Source organism: Piliocolobus tephrosceles, chromosome 13 (genome assembly GCF_002776525.5).
Source record: "Piliocolobus tephrosceles isolate RC106 chromosome 13, ASM277652v3, whole genome shotgun sequence".
Classification (NCBI taxonomy): domain Eukaryota; kingdom Metazoa; phylum Chordata; class Mammalia; order Primates; family Cercopithecidae; genus Piliocolobus; species Piliocolobus tephrosceles.
In genome coordinates, this window is record NC_045446.1 from 6,147,265 (window position 1) to 6,171,040 (window position 23,776).

At 48.5% G+C, this 23,776-nt stretch overlaps 1 protein-coding gene across 8 annotated transcripts in view; it reads right to left on the reverse strand.

Annotated features, from left to right (window-relative positions):
- The window catches only part of KMT5B (lysine methyltransferase 5B), a 59,351-nt gene extending 44,972 nt beyond the window's left edge, over positions 1–14,379 (reverse strand). For 3 of the 8 annotated variants that reach the window (XM_023186490.2, XM_023186487.2, XM_026448799.1), the window contains exon 1: positions 13,913–14,114. The gene's annotated coding sequence lies outside the window, so the exon portion shown is untranslated. Of the gene's footprint in view, positions 1–13,369; positions 13,686–13,912; positions 14,115–14,247 lie in introns of those variants that run through there. The other 5 variants (XM_023186492.2, XM_031936666.1, XM_023186488.3 and 2 more) reach the window with 4 other exon arrangements.
- Positions 14,380–23,776: the final 9,397 nt, after the last annotated feature.

Here is a 23,776-nt window from a genome sequence, read left to right on the forward strand (position 1 = left end):
TTTAGAAGTAAAAATTGCCTCAATTTTGCCCCAGATTGTTAGGAAAAAAATTTCAAGAAAGTATTGACTGCTTTTTTTTTTTTTTGAGACAGAGCCTTGCTCTGTCGCCCATGCTGGAGTGCAGTGGTACAATCTTGGCTCACTGAAACCTCTGCCTCCCGGGTTCAAGCGATTCTCCTGCCTCAACCTCCTGAGTAGTTGTGACTACATGTGCCCGCCACCACGCCCGGCTGATTTTTTGTATTTTTAACAGAGATGGGGTTTCACCATGTTAGCCAGGCTGGTCTTGATCTCCTGACCTTGTGATCTGCCCGCCTCAGCCTCCCAAAGTGCTGGGATCACAGGCATGAGCCACCGCACCCGGCCATTACTGACCACTTCTTAAGTGGCATATTAGCTTGGTGCAAAAGTAACTGCGGTTTTTGCTATTTTTTTTTTTTAAAGTTACAAATCCTGTTCTGATTTCCCAATATAAAAATATCAGGAAATTTATTAGACATCTACTATATTTCAGACACTGTTGCAGGCACTGAGGATACAGCATGGAACAAAATAAGGCTGTGCCCTCATCTGTGCTTATATTCTAATGGAAAAAAGCACTAGGAAATAATAAATTAATGAATAAATGCCAGCACCTTTTGGGAGAATAAGCCATTTATGGTGGCAGGGAGTGTTTCAGGTGGAGGAGGGTGACAGTGGCTACTTCCTAAGAGACCAAGGGATGTGAGGGGACAGCCGGGCATCAGGCAGGAAGCATGCAGTAGACAAAGGGAAGGGCAGGCACAAGGTGCAGAGGCTGGTGCGGCTGGGGCAAATATGGGGCGAGAGTGGGAGGATGAGGTCAGAGAGGCTGCCACAGGGAAGAAGGGCTTCAAAGTCACTGCTGAGACTTGGGCCTTTACTCCCAGTGAGACGGAAAGCAGAGGAGTGACATGATCCAACTCACAGTTTTAAAGGACCATGCTGGCAGCTTGCTACATGGTACTTTAAAAAAGCAGTTCTAATGAATCTACAAATAATTTCTAGGACAAGAGAATGCCGGGAGACATTATTAGTAGTAGTAGTCTATTTACTAACTGATTACTGCTGTAAAACCAGAGGAGAACTAGTGGTTGCAGCAGCAGAGGTGGCAAGAAGTGGTTGGCTTCGAGATCTTTTCTGAAGGTTCTGCTGATAGTTAGGAATTGCTGACAGAATGACTGTGGGTGTTAGAGAAAGAGGCCTCAAATATACCTCCAAATGAAGAATGGAATATTTAGGAATGTGACAAAGAGTATAGGAAGACTGGTTTTCCCAAGGATTGCGGTGTGAGAATTTGGTTTTGGTTATTTTTTCTTCCTTTTCTGGGGTCTTTTTTGGTTTTAGTCATTTTTGAGATGCCCACTACAGATCCTAGTGGAGTCGGTAGCTGGATACCAGGGTCTGGAGTCCACCTCCAAGCTGAAGATAAAAATTTGGAGTCAAAATATTAATGGCATTTCAAACTATGGAATCAGATGAAATCTAGGAATCAGTGTAGATCAAAGAAGGTCAAGGACTGGGGGTGGGGGGCATTTTCACATGTATAGGTCAAGAGGAGGAGAAGCAGCATACGATTGTAAAAGGAGCAACGGGCAAGAAGGAGAGCCGAGCATGACAGGGACCATGCCGTGAAGGCAGTTAACAACTCAGGCAAGAACTGTAGGTGCCCAGAAGCAAATACTTTTATTTTATAAGTCTAAACTCATGGAAAGGATGGGCTATTGCTGATCTTTAAGCCTTGCTCAGAAACAACAGAGAACTACTAAAACGGACATAATGTCTTAAACATGCACTTGTGAGGAAGACAGGGAGCTTTGCTTTAAGAAACAGATGGCAGAGAGCAATATAAGGAATGGAGAGAGAGAGAGAGAAAGAGAGACTGAGACTCACAGACTGGAAAAGACAAATGTAAATTAAAATTAAAATTACGGAGTGGGAGGTGATGGGAAAAGGTTAGTTAATTTGAGAAGGCAAGCATTCAGAGGGCTTATAGGATCTGTGTTAAAAAAAAAAAAAATTTAACAGATTAGTTAAATCTCTGGAGTGGAGTAACACAGATGACCTGAGTAGAAGAATGAGGTGGAATTCCTGAGGACTACTGTGCAAGGCTTTGCGCCTTCTACTTTTGTGAATATTCACTAAAATGATGCAATCAGGCTCTAAGAAAATGCAACTGGGATTCTGCTCCAAGATGGGCAGCATCACTTCCCCAAGAGATCTACCCAACACTGAAATCAACAGGAAGAGTCACCTTATGTGGTTTCACTGGATCAACAGATGGGAAAAGAAGCACTTACTACAGATTCTGGTACCAAACATAAATAAGGAGGTGAGGGGTGGGGGGATAATTTATGATCGATATAAAACACCCTGGAAAACTGCTAAAATAAGAAATGTATTTAAAGGGGACAATATTGGAAGAATGATTTCTAGTTATATTTAAAGCGGAAACTCGTAATCATAACATAATGCCACTAAGGTCAGAAGCGTGACACCCACCACCACCAGCACCACCACAATGCATTCCAAATCACCAGTGCTACCATTGGTGGGGGGAGGGATAACTTTAAAAAATATTTTTTCCCCAAACGCTTACAGTGAACCTATTTACTTATAATCAGAAAAAAAAAAAAAAAAAAAAAACGAAAACCTTAATACTTTAACACGTTTCAAAAGAAAGCAGCATTGATTCATAGGAAATGAGCTAAGTTCACATAACCATGCCTGTTCTATGCCAGCAATGGCCCCTCAACAAATGTTAATTCCCTTCTCTTTCCAGTCTCTTTATGAGATTATAAATTGTTGAGTGACTTTTGAGAAGTTGCATCCAATTTGAGAACTCTGATTCTAATCCATTTTTACTTAAACACAGGCATTTTTTGCATTTTTTGCTTAATATCCTAAAAACCAAGATTAAAAAAAAAATCTGTCAAAAAAGTTAAAACACTGATTCTGAATGACTGGAAAGAATTTTAACATAATTCCTGTGACATTGCTGAGAACCCTCCAGCCAGCTGACACGCTGAACTTGTCTGCAGAGAGTTTATCTTAGAGAAATTATCCAGTGGCAGGGAAACAATCCCCAAGTGTTTGAAAAAGAAAAGTCAACACACATTTTTAAAAAGTAGGTTCTGGCTGGGTGTGGTGGCTCACGCTTGTAATCCCAGCACTTAGGGAGGCCAAAGCAGGTGCATTAATTGAGCCCAGGAGTTCAAGACTAGCCTGGGCAACCTAGTCAAACCCCAATCTCTACCAAAAAAAAAAAAAAAAAAAAAATTAGCCGGGTGTGATGGTGCATGCTTGTAGTCCCAGGTACTTAGGAGGCTGAGGTGGGAGGATGGCTTGAGCCCAGGAGATTGCACCACTGCACTCCAGCCTAGGCGACAGAGCAAGGCTCTGTCTCAAAGAAATAATAAAAAGCAGGTTCTAGCCTGTTAGAGGACTTTCAAAAATTTTTATTCAGAAAGGCAAAGAAAACATTTTTCCAGTGATTCAGTTATAATTTGGTAAGAAAACAATTCAGTACACCACTGGTTAACAGTGACTGCGATTACACTGCAGAATGAGATCACAAGCAATGTTTACCTGTTACATGTTCAACTTTTCAAAATAAACGTGTGACTTTTGTAACAGAATATTAAAGATACTTACACAAAGGAAAAGGAAACAGCTTGGCAGCTTCCCAGCACAGGGCCTTTTCACTTGGGGTGCTGCAAAACTGCTTATCAGCCCCTGCCCAACTCCACCTCTCCAGCTACATAGATTACCTTGTTATACATTACGTACAAACGATATATTCATTACAAATATTCGTTTGTTATACAAACGAAACCCCTTAACGTTTCTCGGCATGGTGCTTATTACAACCATACTCATTACTCTGTGTAATTATTTCATAACACCTGCCTTCTCTACTAGCTAAGATACACCTTTTTTTTTTTTTGAGACAAAGTCTCGCTCTGTTGCCCAGGCTGGAGTACAGTGGCTCAATCTCAGTTCACCTGCCTCCCGGGGTCAAGTTATTCTCCTGCCTCAGCCTCCTGACTAGCTGGGATTACAGGTGCGCACCATCACACCCAGCTAATTTTTCTACTTTTAGTAGAGACGGGGTTTCACCATGTTGGTCAGGCTGGTCGTGAACTCCTGCCCTCGTGATCTGCTCGCCTCGGCCTCCCAAAATGCTGGGATTACAGGCATGAGCCATGGCACCCGGCCTTATTTCCATGTTTTGGCCGAATAATCCTGGTGAGAATGTGTGTGTACAAGATACCTGTTTGAGTACCCGCTTTAATTCTTTTGATGATATACCCAGAAGTAGAATTGCTGGGTCATATGGTAATTCTATGCTAAACTTTTTTTCTTTTAGACGGAGTCTGGCTCTGTCACCCAGGCTGAAGTGCAGTAGCACGATCTCAGCTCACTGCAACCTCTGCCTCCTGGGTTCAAGCGATTCTCCTGCCTCAGCCTCCTGAGTAGCTGGGATTACAGGTGCCGTGCCACCACACTCAGCTAATTTTTGTATTTTGTAATTATGGTGGTTTCACCATGTTGGTCAGGCTGGTCTCAAACTCCTGACCTCGTGATTTCCCCACCTCGGCCTCCCAAAGTGCTGGGATTACAGGCGTGAGCCACCGCGCCCGGCCCATACACTTTCATACCATTAGAATCCAGCACAAGACCAGACATAGGGTCATTAGTATCACATCCCCTTTCTATGCTCAAATGAACTGCTACACATAAGCGGAATTGGTTTTTAGTTCTCCTAAATCTAAAATTACAAAAGGACTTGATATCAAAGAATTCCAAATCAGTCTTTATCAATGACTATTCCAAATCCATCTGCAATCAATAGTGCAATAACTAAGGCTCCACAGAATCCTATGGTATCAATCCCAGCAATTAGGCCAATATAAGAAGCCCTGCAAAGCTATCAGAAACATTTGTGATCAATATTCCATCATAACACCATAACATTGCTTGACGGGGCAATTTCTCAGTTGCTAATTTGTTAGAAAACTATCATAAATTCACATTCATACCTGTAACCTTAAAACTTGCTCCTATAGGCTGGGCGCGGTGGCTCAAGCCTGTAATCCCAGCACTTTGAGAGGCCGAGACGGGCGGATCATGAGGTCAGGAGTTCGAGACCATCCTGGCTAACATGGTGAATCCCCGTCTCTACTAAAAATACAAAAAACTAGCCGGGCGAGGTGGCGGGCGCCTGTAGTCCCAGCTACTTGGGAGGCTGAGGCAGGAGAATGGCGTGAACCCAGGAGGCAGAGCTTGTAGTGAGCCGAGATCCGGCTGCTGCATTCCAGTCTGGGCGACAGAGCGAGACTCCCTCTCAAAAAAAAAAAAAACACACTTTCTCCTATAAATATTGCTGTCTCAATTGAGAAGCTAGGTGACTTGTCAGAGTAGTTCAACTGGTGCTAGTATTATGAAAAGAGAAAAGCCTTCGGATTTTCATTTCCCTGAATTCACAATTATGCTTCTACCCAGGGCAGAACAGTTAAAAAATAGTTTATTTTAAAACTACAGCTGTCATGCTAATTCAAATGTTAATCAGGTATCTAGCACCATCAACTCCATAGCAAAGAATACATCTCTATACACGCAAATAATTACAAATGTCCATGATATTATCATTCCTAGTTTCCTTCTCTAGGTTTCACAGGGTCAAGCTTGGCTGCATTCTGCTTCACCCAATTCAACAGCTTTCCCAAGTACCCTCAGGTGGTAATGCCCTCACTCAGGCCACCAAGGGAATGGGGTCTGAAGCTGAGCAATTTACCTACCACCAAGGCAGAATGCTTCACCCACTGCCCTTTCCGAATAAAATGATGGCCACAGACACTATCACTAAGTTTTGAAAAAGACTAAACTTGTTGAGCTAACAGCTCTAAAGCAGACTGCAGTATGGTGGAAAACGGCCCCCAGAAACATCGGCTCCTAACCTCTGGAGCCTGTGAATGTTACCTTATAATGAAAATGGTCTTTGAAGATGTTATAAAAATTTTTGAGATAAAAGAGATTATCCTAGATTATCTGGGTAAGCCTTAAATGCCACCCAAATGACTTTATAAGAGGCAGAGGGAGATTTGACACCTCACAAAGAACAAAAGGTGAAGCAGACTGGAGTGATGTGGTCACCTTCATGAAGGAAGGCAGCAGCCACCAGAGGCTGGAAGCAGCAAAGAGCAGCTTCCCTCCACAGTCCTGCCAATGCTTTGATTTTGGCCCAGTGAAACTGATATTGAACTTCTGGCCTTGAGAACTGTGAGAGAATACACTTCTGGTTTGTTGTTGTTGGTGGTGGTGTTTTGACACGGAGTCTCACCGTGTTGCCTAGGCTGGAGGCAGTGGTGCAATCTCAGCTTACAGTAACCGCCACCTCCCGGGTTCCAGCAATTTATTTTGCCTCAGCCTTCTGAGTAGATGGGATTATTGGCACCTGCTGCCACACCCAGCTGATTTTTGTATTTTTAGTAGAGATGGGGTTTCACCATGTTGGCCAGGATGGTCTCAAACTCCTGACCTCAAGTGATCTGCCCACCTTGGCCTCCCAAAGTGCTGGGATTACAGGTGTGAGCCACAGCTCCCAGCCCATTTCTGTTGTTTTAAGCCACTAAGTTTATGGAATTTGTTACAGCGACCACAGGAAACTAACAGAGATTATGAAAAACTAAACCAAAGTAGAAATGCTTTACAGTTACCACATTCCAAAAATATATAAAATTCCAACATGTCACAGGAAAAAAGATTTTAAACAACTTCAAAAACGGTGTATTTAAAACAAGTTTTTAAAGACTGGGCAACAAAGTGAGACCCTCATCTCCACCAAAAAAAAAAAAAAAAAAAAGTAGCCAGCTGTGCTGGTGCACAACTTCAGTCCCTGCTACTCAGGAGGCTGAAGGATCATGGGAGTCCAGGAAGTAGAGGTTGCAGTGAGCTATGATCATGCCACTGCACTCCAGTCTGGGTGACAGAGTGGTGAGACTTCACCTTTAAAAATGTAAATAAATAAAAAGTGTAAATCATACAGTATCCTTCAACTGAAGGTATAAAATACAGCTACTGAGTTATATGGATTTTGAAAATAGAGCTAGCCTCTTAATTATGCCTCTGATTACTCACACACTGTGCTAGGCCAGATAACCATGATCTTCCTGAAAAGCATTGTGATTGAACAGTTTTCTATTTATATTAAAACTTACAATAAAAACTGAAACTAGAATTTCTCCTTGAGCAAAACATTTTAAGCAGCAAACTACCCACCGCTGGTAAGTTTATGATCAGACATTCACAATTCTTAGACTTACGTATTTGGCTACTAATCTACGACCAGACGTGTAAGAAACTCCTTATTGCCTTACCACAGAAAATACTGCTTCATTCTCACGTATCACATTCAATATGTATTTATGATGAGGGATTTCATGTAAGAAAGACTCCATGTCTTCATCTCAGTAGATAGTTTAAAACAAAGGTTTTCACTGATGGGGTTGTTGAGGGAAGTCCTCAAATAAACTTCCAGAAGAAAACAAAAATGCTGGATTCCCCATCTCTCCACATTTGATCCATCTGCTTACCTAGCAGTGCCTAAAAATAAAATCAAGGATGCTTTCTTTGTTACAGTTTTCTCTAGGACCCAAACAGCCATTCACGTTTCCGGAAACAGATGCCACCTAGTGTCAAATGTCTGTAAGTACAGCCTTTACAGGTCACAGTTTGTCAGAAGTTACAAGAAATATATCAAAGATTTTTAATGGGCAAGGACAAGTGTTAGGAAAAACTTCCAAAAGGTGGTTCTTGGGCTGGACATTACAGGCCGCTTTGAGTTTGCCGGCTGGTGGGCTTTGCAGAGGCAGCCTGCACAGGGATTAAGGATGTGGCTCTGCAGTCAAAGCACCTGTCCCACCCTAGCTTCATCCTTACCCCAGCAGCGTGAGCAGGCACGTTATTTAACGTCACCGATGCCCCATTAGTACAATGAAAAGAGGGCCTCCCTCCTAGGTTTGGCACAAGATTTAAATGAGCACAAACTGCTAACAAATTAAGGTCTCCCCTTGCAAGTAACTAAGGCAAAAGCAAAGCAGGCCAGAAACATTCTATACAAAACTTGAATCAGGTCGAAATTTCCCTTCCATTCCTCCCCACCATAACTCACACATGGAAAAAATAAAAAAAAAAAAAAAAAAAAAAAACTCATCACCTCACCCATTTAAAAAAGAACAAATGTGCAAGAGAATAATTATGACACAAGGCTGAGCACCAGTTCTGCTTTCCCTACGGTTCCCAAAGAGAAGGAACTTAACTTCTGGCAACAACACGCATGATTAAAAATCATGCCAAGCTACACCTCCCAATCTAAACATTCAGAGGGACGACAGACTGGACTACAGACATTCTTACAACACAGTTTAGTTTGTGGTGTAGCTGGTCAAACAGATTTTTTCACACCCTACAAAAGAAGATACACACATCACAGTTCCTTAACACATATTCAATACTATCATTCCCATTTTACAAATGAGAACAAAACTTAGAGAATTAGAAAAAAAAAAAAAAATGACGCCAAGTCCAGGTTGAGAGACTGCGTACTCTTAATATCACACAAAAAAGCAACACAGGCCGGGCACGGTGGCTCACGCCTGTAATCCCAGCACTTTGAGAGGCTGAGGTGGGCAGATCACGAGGTCAAGAGTTTGAGACCAGCCTCGCCAACATAGTGAAACCCCATCTCTACTAAAAATACAAAAGTTAGCCAGGCATGGTGGCGCTTGCCGGTAGTCCCAGCTATTCGGGAGGCTGAGGCAGGAGAACTGCTTGAACCCAGGAGGCAGAGGTTATGTGGAACCAAGATAGACCCACTGCACTCCAGCTTGGGCAAAAGAGTGAGACTCCGTCTCAAAAAAAAAAAAAAGCAACACAATAATGACTCAAACAAATTATTTATTCTTTTAGACGTTGTCTCACTCTGCCGCCCAGGTTAGAGTGCAGTGGCACGATCTCCGCTCACTGCAACCTCTGCCTCCCGGGTTCAAGGAATTCTCTGTCTCAGACTCCTGAGTAGCTGGAATTACAGGTGCCCACCACCATGCCCAGCTAATTTTTGTATTTTTAGTAGAGACAGGGTTTCACCATGTTGGCCAGGCTGGTCTTGAACTCCTGACCACACGATTCACCCGCCTCGGCCTCCCAAAGTGCTGGGATTACAGGCGTGAGTCACCATGCCTGGCCCCAAACAAATTTTTAAACACACTTTGCCCAGGCCGGGCACGGTGGCTCACACCAGTAATCCTAGCACTTCGGGAGGCCAAGGCGGGTGAATCACGTGGTCACTTCGGGAGGCCAAGGCGGGTCAATCACGTGGCTGGCCAAAATGGTGAAACCCTGTCTCTACTAAAGATAGAAAAGTTAGTTGGGTGTGGTGGCGCGTGGCTGTAATCCCAGCTACTCAGGAGGCTGAGGCAGGAGAATTGCATGAACTGGGATCTGGGAGGTGGAGGCTGCAGTGAGTCGAGATCACATCACTGCACTCCAGCCTGGGCAACAGAGCGACACTCTGTCTCAAAAAAAAAACAAAAAGAAACAAACAGAAAAACACTTTGCCCCCATATTTGAAGAGTAAAACTCTAGAGCAAAATAGACAAGGTTCCTGACTGCGTAGAGATCACAGCATACTGTGGGAAGAGATATAAGTATGTGATTATCAATCTGGTGCAAGCTGTAAGAAAAACAAACAGGATGTTAGGAGAGAGACTAATATGAGAATGGACTTGAGATGGGATGATCAGGAAAAAATAAATCAAAATTATAAATATAAAAATGAGGCCAGACATGGCAGCTCATCCTATAATCCCAGCACTCTGGGAGGCCAAGGCAGGAGGATTGCTTGAGCCCAGGAGATTGAGGCTGCAGTGAGCTGGGATTATGTCACTGCTCTCCAGCATGCGAGGCTACAAGACCCTGTCTCAAAAAGAAACAAACAAAAAACACCTTTTTTTGGTTCAAAACCCCTCCTGGTACATACTTACATGCACCAAACAAATATTTCCTCTAAACCCTCCAGGACCCTGAATGACATCTGGTTTTGTTTCCTTTCCAAGGGGGAGAGAGAAGGGGGGTTTCCTATGGTGCCACTGGCTCACTGGCTGAAGGATCAAGCCACCTTTTACTTCTCAGTGAGGAAAGCTCCAGCTTCCTAAAATCAGATTGGTTTTCTTACTAAAAATATCTATTTCTCCATATGATGCAACATAAGCATTTCCTCAAAAATAAAAATACTCCTCAGAGATCATTAAAATGTATCAGATATTTCAACCCTGTTATACAAATCAGACAGGCAAATAATTCATCCGGCCGACCTAGGATCCACTCGGTTCAACAAATTTATGAAGAACCTCCCAGAGCGACCAGGCACTGTTCGTGGTGCTGGAATACTGGTCATGTCCAGGGAACACTAGAGGGCGCGGGAGAGTCAACTTTCAGGAAAATCAGTCAGGGCTACTAGGTGAGTCAGGAACGAAAACCAAAGGGATGCATGTGGGGAAAACAAAGTTACCTGAGAACAGGGTAGAAAAGTACAGAATAGGAAACAGAATGACCCTTCGTTGAAGGGGCCTTTTGCGTAAGGCTTGAGAGGCAAGCCCAGTGCCTTTAGAGATTTGCTGACCAGGCATTCCTGTAAAGGTGGCACAAGGTAGAAACACAGGTGTCAGAACACACGCATTCGGTTTCTACTGGTTCTGGTAACATGCAGGACTCGGGATTCGCTAGCTCAGCAATCCTATCAGGTGAGACAGGTATTAGCACTACAACAGGGAAGTTAAAGCTCAGAAACAAATTGCTTTCCTAAACTCAAAGTGCTACTAAGTTGTAAGGCTGGGTCTAAAACCTTCATCTTTTAAACTGTAGCCTGGGGTTTACTCCAGTGCTTGAGCCACGTGTACCACCTAGAGGTTTATCACCAGCAGATGATCCCTGGATCTAGGTACTATTTTCTTCAGTGTGCTATTAAAACAGACAAACTAAGACAAACTAAGACAGCTTACAGAGGTGCAACCGGCATTGTAGGAGCCATACAGGCCCCTACAATCAAGCTTTGGGCGGGGGCACTGATACCCTAGTCTCTCAATTCTAAAACTCAACTGATGATCTCATAATGACATTTCAAAAAAAGGAGGTAAAACCACAAGAAACACGCATATGAACTAAGTAAGGTAATTAGAGAGATGTCAAAATATGATTAAAATCATTCTTAGGAGAAAATAGGATGGCACTGAAGTGTAAAAGATGAAGTATTAATATAATTTTGGATTGGAAGTGACCTGAGAGGTTTAGTCGTTTTGTAGACGGAGACTAGGCTCTATCAATGACTTATACAAACAGTGACAGAGCAGAGAATGGTATTGATTCTTATTCCACGATCCTTCAACTATTCCTAAAATAACACTTCTATACAGCAGTCATTATTTGACATACAGCCCTAAGAAGATGGCCCGGTGTTTAAGTCTGTCTCATTCGGAGACCAGGTAGCCCCAAACCAACCCCATCCACACACATAATGGATCGTCTCCTGCATTTACTTAACATGCAGTATTATAGCCAACAGGGTGATGGAGTGAAGGGAGGACACGTGGTCCCCGTCCTTAAAAGTGTGCGGAAGATTCCATTAGAGTGTTCTAGGGCTGACACAGTCGGGGAACTCCTGCCCACGGAGAAGGATTTTGCCAAAGGAGAGAAAGTAAAGCTCATACATGGTACACAGAAACACGAAATAATGGGACCACGGCAATTTATCTGAAAGGATTTGCTCTGTAAGCCATGGGAAGGGCATTCCTGTGGACAGGGAGCTGCTTAGATGCCACATACACAAATCTCTTTGTCACACAACCTGGCCACGAACCCAGGTCCTATAAACCCACAAATTGATACTCAGGTAAAGGAAAATCAGATTCAACCCCCCTTTTAAACAACCCAAGAGAAAAATCACCAAACAACATCCCCCACCCACCAAACTCCCTGCTGAAAGACACGCAGACACCGGGACACTTTCTTCACACGGGTCTCTCCCTCTCAAGAGTCGGCTACCCTCCATCCACCTTCCCCAGTACTGCCCCCTGGCATTCGCTGAGAGAATGAAAAGTTCAGCGCATGAGCAATTCAGGGTGTTTGGGACGGCAGATGAGAATACAGGCGCGAGAGCACCTGGAAATGATTATGGATAAAGAATCAAGCCCTACCTTACTCTCTTATTGAAGAAGTATCTACCATATTCCCTTCACTCTCCAGCTCAGTTTTTAAAATATAATGATGTTTGTAAATAACATTAAAGTGGATTTATTTTGAAAAGCTAATACAAACTCTTAAGCTTGACAACTTGAAGATTAATACATTAACCCATTAAGTGTCTATGAGCATCTACTCTACCTGCCCGTGGGCGGACGAGATAACACGAGACTCAAAAGCTCACAAGAAACCACCCCAACGGCTGTGTGTGTGGAGGTTTCACCAGGAGGCAACATTCTCACGGGGCCTTTCTCAAGGACGAGTGTGTACAAGGTGGAGAAAAGGGGTGGAGGGATGCCGGGCAGGGCACGGCCGACAGGGACAAGGCATGGGAAGCTACTGGAGCCAGAGCTTGGGAGAGGGACCAGAATGTAGAATGTTTAGAGATTACAAAGTGAAAAATGGGCTGGAGTTCCCACACATGCCGGGATTAGAGCGTTTGTGGACTCTAACCTCGGAATATAAGGCGCTCCAAGAGGGACAGGGCCACACCTCTGATTCAAATTGCTAAACCTTCAGATATACAATAAATCTGCATCTACAGCAAGCAGCAATTTATGTATTTCAACATGCACAAATTATCTGTGATTATTTCAGGCAAAAATGGTTTCCTCCTCCCTTTTCAAAATATTTGTTTTTACTACTAATTATCAATATTATAGACGTGTTCTCAATACTAAAGACTAACGGAAAAAAGTTATAGCTGGCAACTGCTTCCTCTGAAGACCCTACACAGCAGAGTTCAGACCTATATGGCCGTCCTCGACTACACTTTATATCAAACTGGTTTAAATCGAAAAAGGTCCACATCACCAAGAATCACAGTCAAATTAATTCATCTGCCCTCCATTCTAAGGAAAACTGCCCCCACTCCAGATAAATTTCATTTGGCAAATTCTTAAAAATTAATTCCTAAAGTTCCACCGCTTAATAGATCCTAAGTTACTGCACCAGACCCGGGTCAATGAACCCAAATAGACTGAACTTCTCAGCACCCAACTTGTTTCTATCTTAATCCAGCAAGTTGCATCGAGTTGTCATTGTGAAAACCTGCCTGTTCCTCCTTCCAAGGCGGAGGTGACAACGGTGCACATCATCCGCGGATAAGTGGAAGGACAGACAGACACCAGGGAACCAAGGGAGAGCGGATACAGCACAAAGGGGAGGCAGCGGCCGTGGGGCGCCGGGCCAACGCCAGAGGCGCCCTCGGGGAGGAGGGTGGACTGCAGGACGAGCTCGGGAGGGCTCCGAAATGCGCTTGGGCCAAAACAAAAACAAAAAGTTCAGCGCGACAGTGGGAGCAGATTGGGCGAGACGGTTCACGGCTGCCCATTGGAGAAAAGGGAAAACAGAGTCCCCCAATCGCGAGCGACGGGGCTGCTCCCCTCGTGCGGCCGCGGGCCCGGCCCCGACGCTGCCCGGCGGCCGCTACCGCTCCCTTCCGGCCGCGGCCACCACTGCAGGCCCCGCGCCGGCCCCGCACCGGCCCGGCCGCAGCCCCCGCCCCCCCCCCGCGGCCCCCCCCCCCCCCGCCCGCCCCGTCGCCAAGGCCGCCTCCAGCACACCCTCGCCGGCGCCCGCCCCTCCCCCGACTCACCTCCCGCGCTGCCCCGCTCCTTCTCGGGGCGCGTCCGAGGCCCCGCTGCCCGGCCGCTGCGATGCGGGGCCGCGCCGCCGGGCCCCACGTCCCAGTCCCCCCAGAAAATTAATCACCAAAAATAATTCCAGAGAAAAATGGAGAGTAAAATCCAAGATGGCGGCGCGGACCGCAGCACCGCCTGCTCCCTCCGCTGACGGGAAAAATGAGTCCCCGCGGCGGCCAAGCCCCCCGCCCCCAACCGGCCGCCGCCGCCGCCGCGCCCCCCGCGCCCCCGGCCACGATTTGCCGCGCCTCCGGCGCCGGCTGCCGCGCCCCGCCACGCGGGGTCTCACCTCCGCCTCGCGCACGGCCGCCCGTACGAAAAGCGTCCGCCGGCTTCAGGACTTCGCGTCCCAGGTCCGTGCGCCGCGCGGTGCCGCCTCCGGTCGCCGGGCGTCCTCACCTCATCGCACCGCAGCCCCGCCGCCCGCACCGCCGCCGCGCCGCCGCCCCCGGTGAGCCGCCCGGACCCCGCCCGGGTACGGTGGAAGGATATGAAAAGGAGGCCGCGGCCTCGACGGCGGAGGAACACCGGCCGCGGGACCGCCACAGTGTGCGCGCGCCTCCCTCCCGGCCCAGCCGCCGCGGCACTTCCACGGGGCTCTGTGCGGGACGCGGGCACGCGCGGGGAGCGAGTTCCGCGCCGGGCGCTCCCGACGGCGGAGGGACAAAGGGCAATTCAGAGCGAGCCGTCGCCTCCCCTCGTGGCGGAGGGATCCGCGGCTTGCTTGCCGCGGCTGGTATCCCTCCGCCGTCGCTGCCCTTTAAATCGCGGCTGAGGCGGCGTCGCCCGCGCCCCGCGGGCGCCACCTCAGGGTCCCCTACCGCCTTTACGCGACCGCGTCCCGGTCCCAGTCCCCGCGGGGCCCCGGCGGCTGTCTCGGGTCCTGGGTTGTTGCACACCTGCCCCTTCCATGGATGGCTCTGGAGCCAGCCTCTCAGGCTGCAGACCTGGGGAAGGGGACCCCCTTCGCCCGCCGCGCCTCCCGGTTGCGCCGAGGGAATTGGCCCCAGGCAGACGAGCGTCTTTGTTGTGGGAATGGGGGTCACTGGCAGCAGATGCACCCTAAGACCATGTGGGCAGGCTGAGCGTTCCTGCGCGGAGCATGCGAGGGAGGAGGAGAGCGGGCGCGCCTCGGCCTGGCCCCTCGCTGGCCCCGCCGCCCCCAACACCCACTGCGCCCCGAGCCACGCTCCGCCCCACTCCGGGTGTGCCCTGCGCGCTGGCCGTGCGACCCCTCCTCGGGGAGCCCGGGCTGGCGGGGAGATCCTGACGGGCCGGGCCCCCTGCGAGCCAGGGAGCCCAAGCTTGCCTGGGCATCGATCTTGCAGTCCAGACAACAGAACAACGATGAGCGCACGCCCGACCCCTGCGGGGCTGCCCAGGGCCTCCGCGCACCCTCTCTCTCATACCTCAGAACGACCCCCGGAGATGGGAACCATGTGGGTCCTACTTTACACCTAGGGAAACTGAGGCACGGGGAGTTCCGTGACCTCTGTGACAACTAGTTAGGGCTTGAGCCACAGCCCTCATCCAGCAGTCGGGTGAAAAATGCAGAATAAATCAGGAAGCGGGTGCGGAGGACCTCCAAGAAGTTGAGGTTGGCATAGGCGTGCAGATGCCCGGAACTTGGTGCCGACAGGTGCCCCGAGGAAGCACAGACCTGGAGGGTGAATTTGAGCGTGTTGGTAAAAGGGGGTGGCTAGGACTTGCATGGACAGTGGGACCAGTGTCAAGGCCCTGGGAGGGGAGCGAGGCTGCCCTTGCCATAGAGAGGAGGCGGGCAGGGTGGCAGGGCAGGCAGCTCAGTCAGATGCCAGGAAGAGCCGCAGTCTGCCTTAGTTTTCCCCTGCGGCTCCAGGGCCATCATCCTCCACAAAGGATGATGAATGGAGGCCGTGGACGACCACCTAACACAAGGACTGGGCTAAGTCCAACTAACACGCAAGCGCCTCCCTTATTGGCACTCATCCTCGAACTTGACTTTGGCTGGTAAACATGATGCTCCTTACGGCCTTCCACAGAGGGAAACTGAGGCACGGTGACTCGCTGGGGACACATGACTGACGGAGGCGGAAGCGGGTCTCATCTTCAAAACAGAGCTCCTCCCACTGCCCTCGCCTGCACCATCAGCAGCTTCCTCCCTCTGGAGGCGGACTCAGGGTTGGGCGGTGGGCGCCTCTCCTGTTTGCCCTTTCACTGAAAGCAGCGTCATCTGTGACAGCAGAATCCACTCCGCCACGTTCGTCTTTGCGGACGCAGCTAGCAAATGATTGCTTTGGTGTCCTTGGTTTCCGGTTTATCAGAAACTTAACAAGATTTTCATAGTGCCTGGCTCCAAATACTCAGCTTGCACCCCAGAAACACTGAGACTGCCTTTGCCACGCCCACCACCGAATGCCCACGGGAGGCGAGCTCACTGAGGAAACACCATCTGGCTCTAAGTCTACCTCGGTCTCAGGCCCCAAGTCCAGCTATGCCTGAGCAGCCCTCTAGAGTCCCCAAAACCAATGTCCTCCCCACTCCCACCTTTCCAGAGCCCACCCCAGCATAGAGGTGCTCTCCACCTGCCCTTCGGGGTGAACGCCAAATCCTGAGTCCTGTGAAGCCCCCATACTCCCAAGATGCAGGCACTTCCTTGTATTCACTGCCCGATGCCAAGTCAAGTGTTCTGGGCACCTTGCAAGGCTGGGCCCACAGCCTGGCAGGGACACAGATGAGCGAACCCAAGCCCAGCCTGCTCCCAGGCCCCCAGTTCTGTGTCCATCCTTCCCTCAATCCCCCTACGTTGCCAGCTGCTCTTCCAGCCTCAGCTGAGAGGCCCAGGGTGGGCCAGGGCACCTGGCAGAGCTGAGTTGGGGTTCAGGACCTTGGTGGAGCCGTGCAGGGGGCTTGAGGCCTTCGGGGGTCCCCGCTCAGGGAAGCCAGGGCTAAGCTGGGCTGAGAGCACAGCCCAGGAGAGCCCTCCCTAGGGAGACTCCCACAGGAGAGGCCAGTTGGAGGCTCCTCCTGCCAGCTGGCAGGGGAGGGAGAGCAGGAAGTAGGCAACCAGGCACCTGCCCAGTCCCTGTGTGACAGGAGCCTTTGGTATTTACACTGGGAGACCTCTAGACACCCCAAAGTGGAAGAGCTGAGCCACAGAGGCTGGGGGGCCTCCCCAGCCTGGCCGGACCGAAAGGGATTAACAGCTCTAAAGAAAGACCGAGTCAGCGGAAGGGGCCTGGCTGGCCCCGGAAGCACCGTGAGGCTGGCCAGGAGTGCCAGCCTAGCCCGGAGCTGGCCTGGGAATGGCACGCTTGCCAGGGCACTGACTGAGGCCATGAAGTCTATTTTGGTCTCCCTAGCAGGGCTGGCTCTGGTATGTCCAGGGGCACTCCAGCCTAGTGCTACCCACCCTGCTATGCTCTCCCACTCCCTTTCCTCGAGTGCCAGGTTCACCCAGTGACAGGATGGCAGGGATTCACTTGCTTTGATCCTGTGCCTGCTAGGATGGCTCCCAGGTCACATTGACCCCACAATTCCAGGTTGGAGGCAGGTTGCTTCTCATTGTAAAGTGATGTGTTGTCTTCCGTGCTCCGCAAATGGGTCTGCCCCGGGTCCCCACCCCACCCCGAAGCTAGGACTACTCTGATGGGAGCAGGTGTCTGAAACTGGAGGCAGAGTGGGGCGTACCCAGCTATCCCAGCGGCCCCTCTGGGTGGCTGGCAGGTTTCCTGGTCACATTCCTGAGCACTACTACCCCCGGCACCATTCTTGCCTTCCACCTGCCCCTCTACTGCCACTGTCCTTGAATAGAAGAAAAAACAGCCACTGAAGCCGGGCGTGGTGGCTCATGCCTGTAATCCCAGCACTTTGGGATGCCAAGGCAGGCATATCTCCTGAGCTCAGGAGTTTGAGACCAACCTGGCCGACATGCTGAAACCCCGTGTCTACTAAAAATACAAAAATTAACTGGACGTGGTGGCACACACCTGTAATCCCAGCTACTCAGGAGGCTGAGGCAGGAGAATGGCTTGAACCTGGAAGGTGGAAGTTGCAGTGAGCCGAGATCATGCCATTACACTCCAGCCTGGACGACAGAGTGAGACTCTGTCTCAAAAAAAAAAAAAAGAAAGAAAAGAAAAAAGAAAAAGAAACAGCCACTGAAAGGTCAAGTGACACACCCGAGACCCCTGGTCAACAACAGCAAGACTCTACAGCAGCTGCCAACAGAGGTTGGCATGAGTCTGACCTGGGTTTGAATCCCAGCTCTGCAGTTTGCCAGTTATGGAATTTGGGGCAAGTGATGTAGCCTGTCAGCCCACCATTCCCTCACCCGTGAAAAGGGCCATTCCTTGGACCTGCCTTAGTAAGTTCCTCTATAGCTTTACAATTGTTTATGTGTTTCAGATGCTCAAATTCTCTCTCCAGCCTGGACTTCTCTGAACTTCAGACACCACCACTTCGATGGTTAATAGGCATTTCAGATATAACGTGGCTAAACTGGGGGACACACACGAAAGCAAAACACCCTCCTGCCATACCCTTCCACCTCTCAAACAGGTACCCTTCCACCACTCAAGTCTAGGACATCGTTTTCTCTTTTCTTTTCTTTTCTTTTCTCTTTCTTTCTTTTTCTTTTCTTTCTTCTCTTCTTCTCTTTCTTCTCTTTTTTTATTTTTTGAGATGGAATTTCACTCTCATCACCCAGACGGGAGTGCAGTGGTGCGATCTCGGCTCACTGCAACCTCCGCCTCCCAGGTTAAAGCAATTCTCCTGCCTCAGCCTCCCAAGTAGCTGGGATTACAGGTGTGTGCCACCATGCCTGGCTAACTTTTGTATTTTTAGTGGAGACGGAGTTTTGCCACGTTAGCTAGGCTGGTCTCGAACTCCTGACCTCAGGTGATCCACCTGTCTTGGCCTCCCAAAGTGCTGGGATTACAGGCTTGAGCCACCACACCCAGCCGAGACCTAGTTTTCATTCTTCCTTCATGGCTTCAGGGTTCTTTCTCCTTAGCACACACGACAGCGCTAGCATTCTGTCTTTCAGTATTCATCCTAGGGCTGACTCTCCCTTTAGACTGTCAGCTTCTCAAGGGCAGGGAGCTTTGTCTCATTCATTGCTGTGTCTCCAGCATCCAGAACCACCCCTGGAGACATGGTGTTTGAGGCTTCCTCTGCTTTCGCTGAAGGGAGGGAGGGAGGAAGAGGGAAAGATACTAATACTAACTTTCCAGAGTTGCTACAAGGATAAAAGGAGGTGCAAGGGGCTCTGTAATCACTCCCCAAACTCTGGGGGCTCAATCGTGCTTTGTTGACAAGGCTTCTCCACCACCCACACCACAAGATGTGTAGTGTTCCAGCTCATGGGTGCCCTGGGGGTTGTGTGCTCAGCACCCACCTGGGCAGTGGGACAGGCACCAAGAAAATTTCCCTGTCACTGAGGATATCGTTCTTTTGGGGTCCCATTGCACTCCTTTTTATCTCCCCTCCCCCAAATAAAACTCAGCCCTAACCAGCCCTCTCTAGAAGCAAACACAGAGAGGACCAACAGCCGCTGACAAAGGTTGCCTCATGGGCAAGTGGAGCTTTATCTTATTATTATTATTTTTAAATAATTTCTGGCCAGAGACAGTGTCTCACGCTTGTGATCCTAGCACTTTGAGAGGCCGAGGCAGACAGATCACTTGAGGTCAGGAGTTTGAGACCAGCCTGGCCAACATGGTAAAACCCCATCTCTACTAAAAATACAAAAAAAATTAGCTGGGCATGGTGGTGTGTGCCTATAATCTGAGATACTCTGGTGGCTGAGGCAGGAGAATCGCTTGAACCCGGAAGGCAGAGGTTGCGGTGAACCGAGATCATGCCACTGCACTCCAGCCGGGGTGATGGAGCAAGACTCCATCTCAAAAAAAAAAGAAAAAAAATCAATAAATGAGATGTTACAACTGCAGCAGTTTTGATTTAACCCATTATGGGTGATGCCCACTTGGGTCACCCATAATGTGGTTTAGGGGTGTCCAGGCCTCCCCATCGGCAGGTCACTTGCTTGCCCATTGTAATAAATAAGTTTTCTGTGGAGAGATTCATTGAGGGGATGTGAACATCATTCCTCATCACATCATATATATGTCTGTGTGTGTGTGTGTGTATATATATATACATATATATATATATATATCTCAGAATGGATTTGTGGGTTCCTAGTTTTGTTCAATTGGTGTCTGTTCCTCTCTCCTCCTCTTCTTCCATCCTTTCTTTCCTCCTCTTCTCTTTATTTCTTTATTTTTCTCTCTTTCCCTCCCACTCTCTTTCTTTATTTCTTCCTTTATAGTTATTTGTGGTAGATGTATTTATTATAGCTGTCAACTGGAAACAACCCGAATGCCAACCACCAAAAGGATGGATAGACAAATTGTGGTCTCTCCATGTGATAGAATCCTGTTCAGAAATAAAAATAAACGGACTACTCTTACAAACACTATAGATGAATTTCAGAAACATTACATTGAGACAAAGACATCAGAAACTATAGAGTAAAAATTGTTGGGTTCCAAACAATGAAGTCATGGAAGAGAAAATCCCCTAATCTATGGTGATAGAAATCCAGAGTCATTAGTGTCCGGGCAGCTGGGATTGCCCATCAGGGGACATGAGAAACTATGGTGAGATGGAAATCTCTGTTTCTGAGGGCTGATTGTCAGAGTGTGTATGCTGTGAAAATTCTCAAACTGTAAATCTAAGTTGTTTGTTTTTTGAGATGGGGTCTCACTCTGCCACCCAGGCTGGAGTGCAGTGGTGTGATCTCAGCTCCCTGCAGCCTCGACCTGTCTGGGCTTAGGTGATCCTCCCACCTCAGCCATCCCAGTAGCTGGGACTGCAGGCGCTCACCACCACACCTGGCTAATTTTTTTTTTTTTTTTTTTTTTGAGACGGTGTCTCTGTTGCCCAGGCTGGAGTGCAGTGGCACGACGTTGGCTCACTGCAACCTCCGCCTCCCACGTTCAAGTGATCCTTCTGCCTCAGCCCCGCTAGTAGCTGGGATTACAGGTACGTGCCACTATGCCCGGCTCATTTTTGTATTTTTAGTAGAGGTGGGGTTTCGCCATGTTGGCCAGGCTGGTCTCAAACTCCCGACCTCAGATGATCCACCTGCCTCAGCCTTTCAACGTGCTGGAATTACAGGTGTGAGCCACCGCGCCTGGCCACACCCAGCCTAATTTTTAAAAAATTTTTTTGTAGAGATGGGGTTTCACCATGTTGTCCAGGCAGGTCTTGAACTCCTGAGCTCAAGCAATCCTCCTGCCTCGGCCTCCCAAAGCTCTGTGATTACAGGCGTGAGCCAAATCTAAATTCTGTGCAAATCACTGCATGCAAATTATGCGCTCAAAAAAGAGGGAAATAATCTGGAAAAATACTACTGCTCAGTGAAAACTTCAGTTTTTCCATGACTTATCTTGACAAGCAAATTTTACAAAATAGTTTTTCCTTGGATGTTTCCCAGACATTGCTTCTGAGAACGACCCAGGTTCATGGTACAGGTTCCAGGTTTAAGGTGCAGATGAGGAACCTGAAGAATCTTGTTCCTTCAACCAGAGCACTGCTGGTGCCAGTTATTGCTACGTGATATTTAAAGCGAGGAGGCGAGCTGGTCGTGGTGACTGTAATCCCAGCACTTTGGGAGGCCGAGGCAGGTGGATCGCATGAGGTGAGGAGTTTGAGACCAGCCTGGCCAACATGGTGAAACCCTGGCTCTACTAAAACAAAACAAAACAAAAAAACTAGGCGTAGTGGTATGCGCCTATAATCCCAGCTACTCAGGAGGCTGAGGCAGGAGGATTGCTTGAATCTGGGAGGCGGTGGTTGCAGTGAGCAGAGATGGCACCATTGGACTCCAGTCTGGGCGACAGAGTGAGACTCGGTCTCAATAAATAAATTAATTAAATAGGGAGGAGGAGAAACTGTCCCTGCTTCTAATAGATGTGTTGGAACCTTCTACCAGCACGCGAGCCTCCCTGCTACAGGCCCCTCCAGTCATCTCCCAGCTGCTGCCTGGTCTGTGCCCATCTAGAAGCCTCCAGCCAATTCTGAGTTGACCTGGGTCTTCTCTGGCCAGGAGATGTGTGGTTTATGTGGAATCAGCCTTTTGCTCTGTCTCACAATCACTCCCTTACGTTATGCCTCACAGATACACTTTGGGGTATTGGCTTGTCCCCTGATAAATTCCAAGGGGTGGCATTTCCTGAGCCAAAAATCCAGATGGTTTTCCTCTAGGGCATTCTGGGTGGCCACGCAGAGAGGGTGACTGGGGGCCTCAGCCCTGCATTCTCAGTGCAGAGGGCTTCCCACGCAGGGGCCGCTAGAGACCTAGAAGCTCGCTCACCATGGGAACTGAGAGGGACTTAGGCTTTCTCTCCATATGATGGTCAATGGGTGTCAACTTGACTGGGCCATGGGACACCCAGATCGCTGTGTAAACACGATTTCTGGGCATGTCTGTGAGGGTGTCTCCAGAAGAGATTAGCCTTTGAATCGGGTGGACTGAGTCAAGCAGATGCCCGTCCCCGCAGTGTGCGGGGCCTCATCCAACCCACTGGGGGCCCAAATAGAACACTGGGCCTTCAACATGAATTTGGAGAGGGGAGGGCACAAACATTCAGTCTACAGCAGAAAGGGAAAGGGGAGAGAGTAGAATTTAATTTTTAAACTCTCCCTGGTAGTGGGAACAATTAATTACAGCAAAGAAGAGAAAGACAAGACTTAAATTTCCAAATCTAAACAGGCTGCCGGGGGTTAGGCAGGGGAAGCACTGGACGCGGGGCCCATGCTGGAAAAACACCGTGATTGTGGCCGCCCCATCGGGGTCCTCTGACTCTCGAAACCAGGCCCTTTCTGTGGGGACCAGTTGCTGCTGGGGGCAGGAGAGGCAGAGGGACCTGGCCCCTGGCCCCTGTTGCACCTTCTGCCTCCTGTGTTTCCTTCTTATTCCTTCTGGGAACAGAGTTTCCAGTGATAAAATATAACTTAAAGGCAAAGGTACTCCGGTAGGAAAGGGACCAGGGCTTGGTTCAGGCCTGCGTTCTGCAAACAAATTTCTTAATAAAAATAACAGGCCAGGTAAGGTGGCTCACGCTTGTAATCCCAGCACTTTGGGAGACCAAGGCGGGTGGGTCACCCGAGGTCAGGAGTTGGTGACCAGCCTGACTAACTAATATGGTGAAACCCATCTCTACTAAAAATACAAAAATTAGCCGGACATGGGGACGCATGCCTGGAATCCCAGCTACTCGGGAGGCTGAGGCAGGAGAATCACTTGAACCTGGGAGGCGGAGGTTGTGGTGAACCAAGATCGTGCCACTGCACTCCAGCCTGGGCAACAAGAGCAGAACTGTCTCAAAAAAAAAAAAAAATTAATAAATAAAAGGAAAGAAAAATAAAAGAAAAAGAGAAAAATAACACCACCACACACCCATGTTCGTATTGTTTTTCACAGTAGCCAAAAGGTACACACAACCCAAGTGCCCATCAGTGGATGAGGGGCAAACAAAATATGATACACCCAAAGCATGGAAGAGTATTCAGCCTTAAAAAGGAAGGAAATTCCAACATGTGCTACAATATGGATGCATCCTGAGGACATTTGGCTGAGTGAAATGAACCAGACACAGAGCACGAAACCGTGTGATTGCACCTTACGTGAGGTATGTAGGGTAGTCGTATTCACAGAAACAGAAAGTAGAATGGTGGGTGCCATGGCCTGGGGAGAAGGAAATGGAGAGTTGTTTAATGGAGACAGAGTTTCAATTTTGTAAGATGAAAAGAGTTCTGTGGATAAAATAATG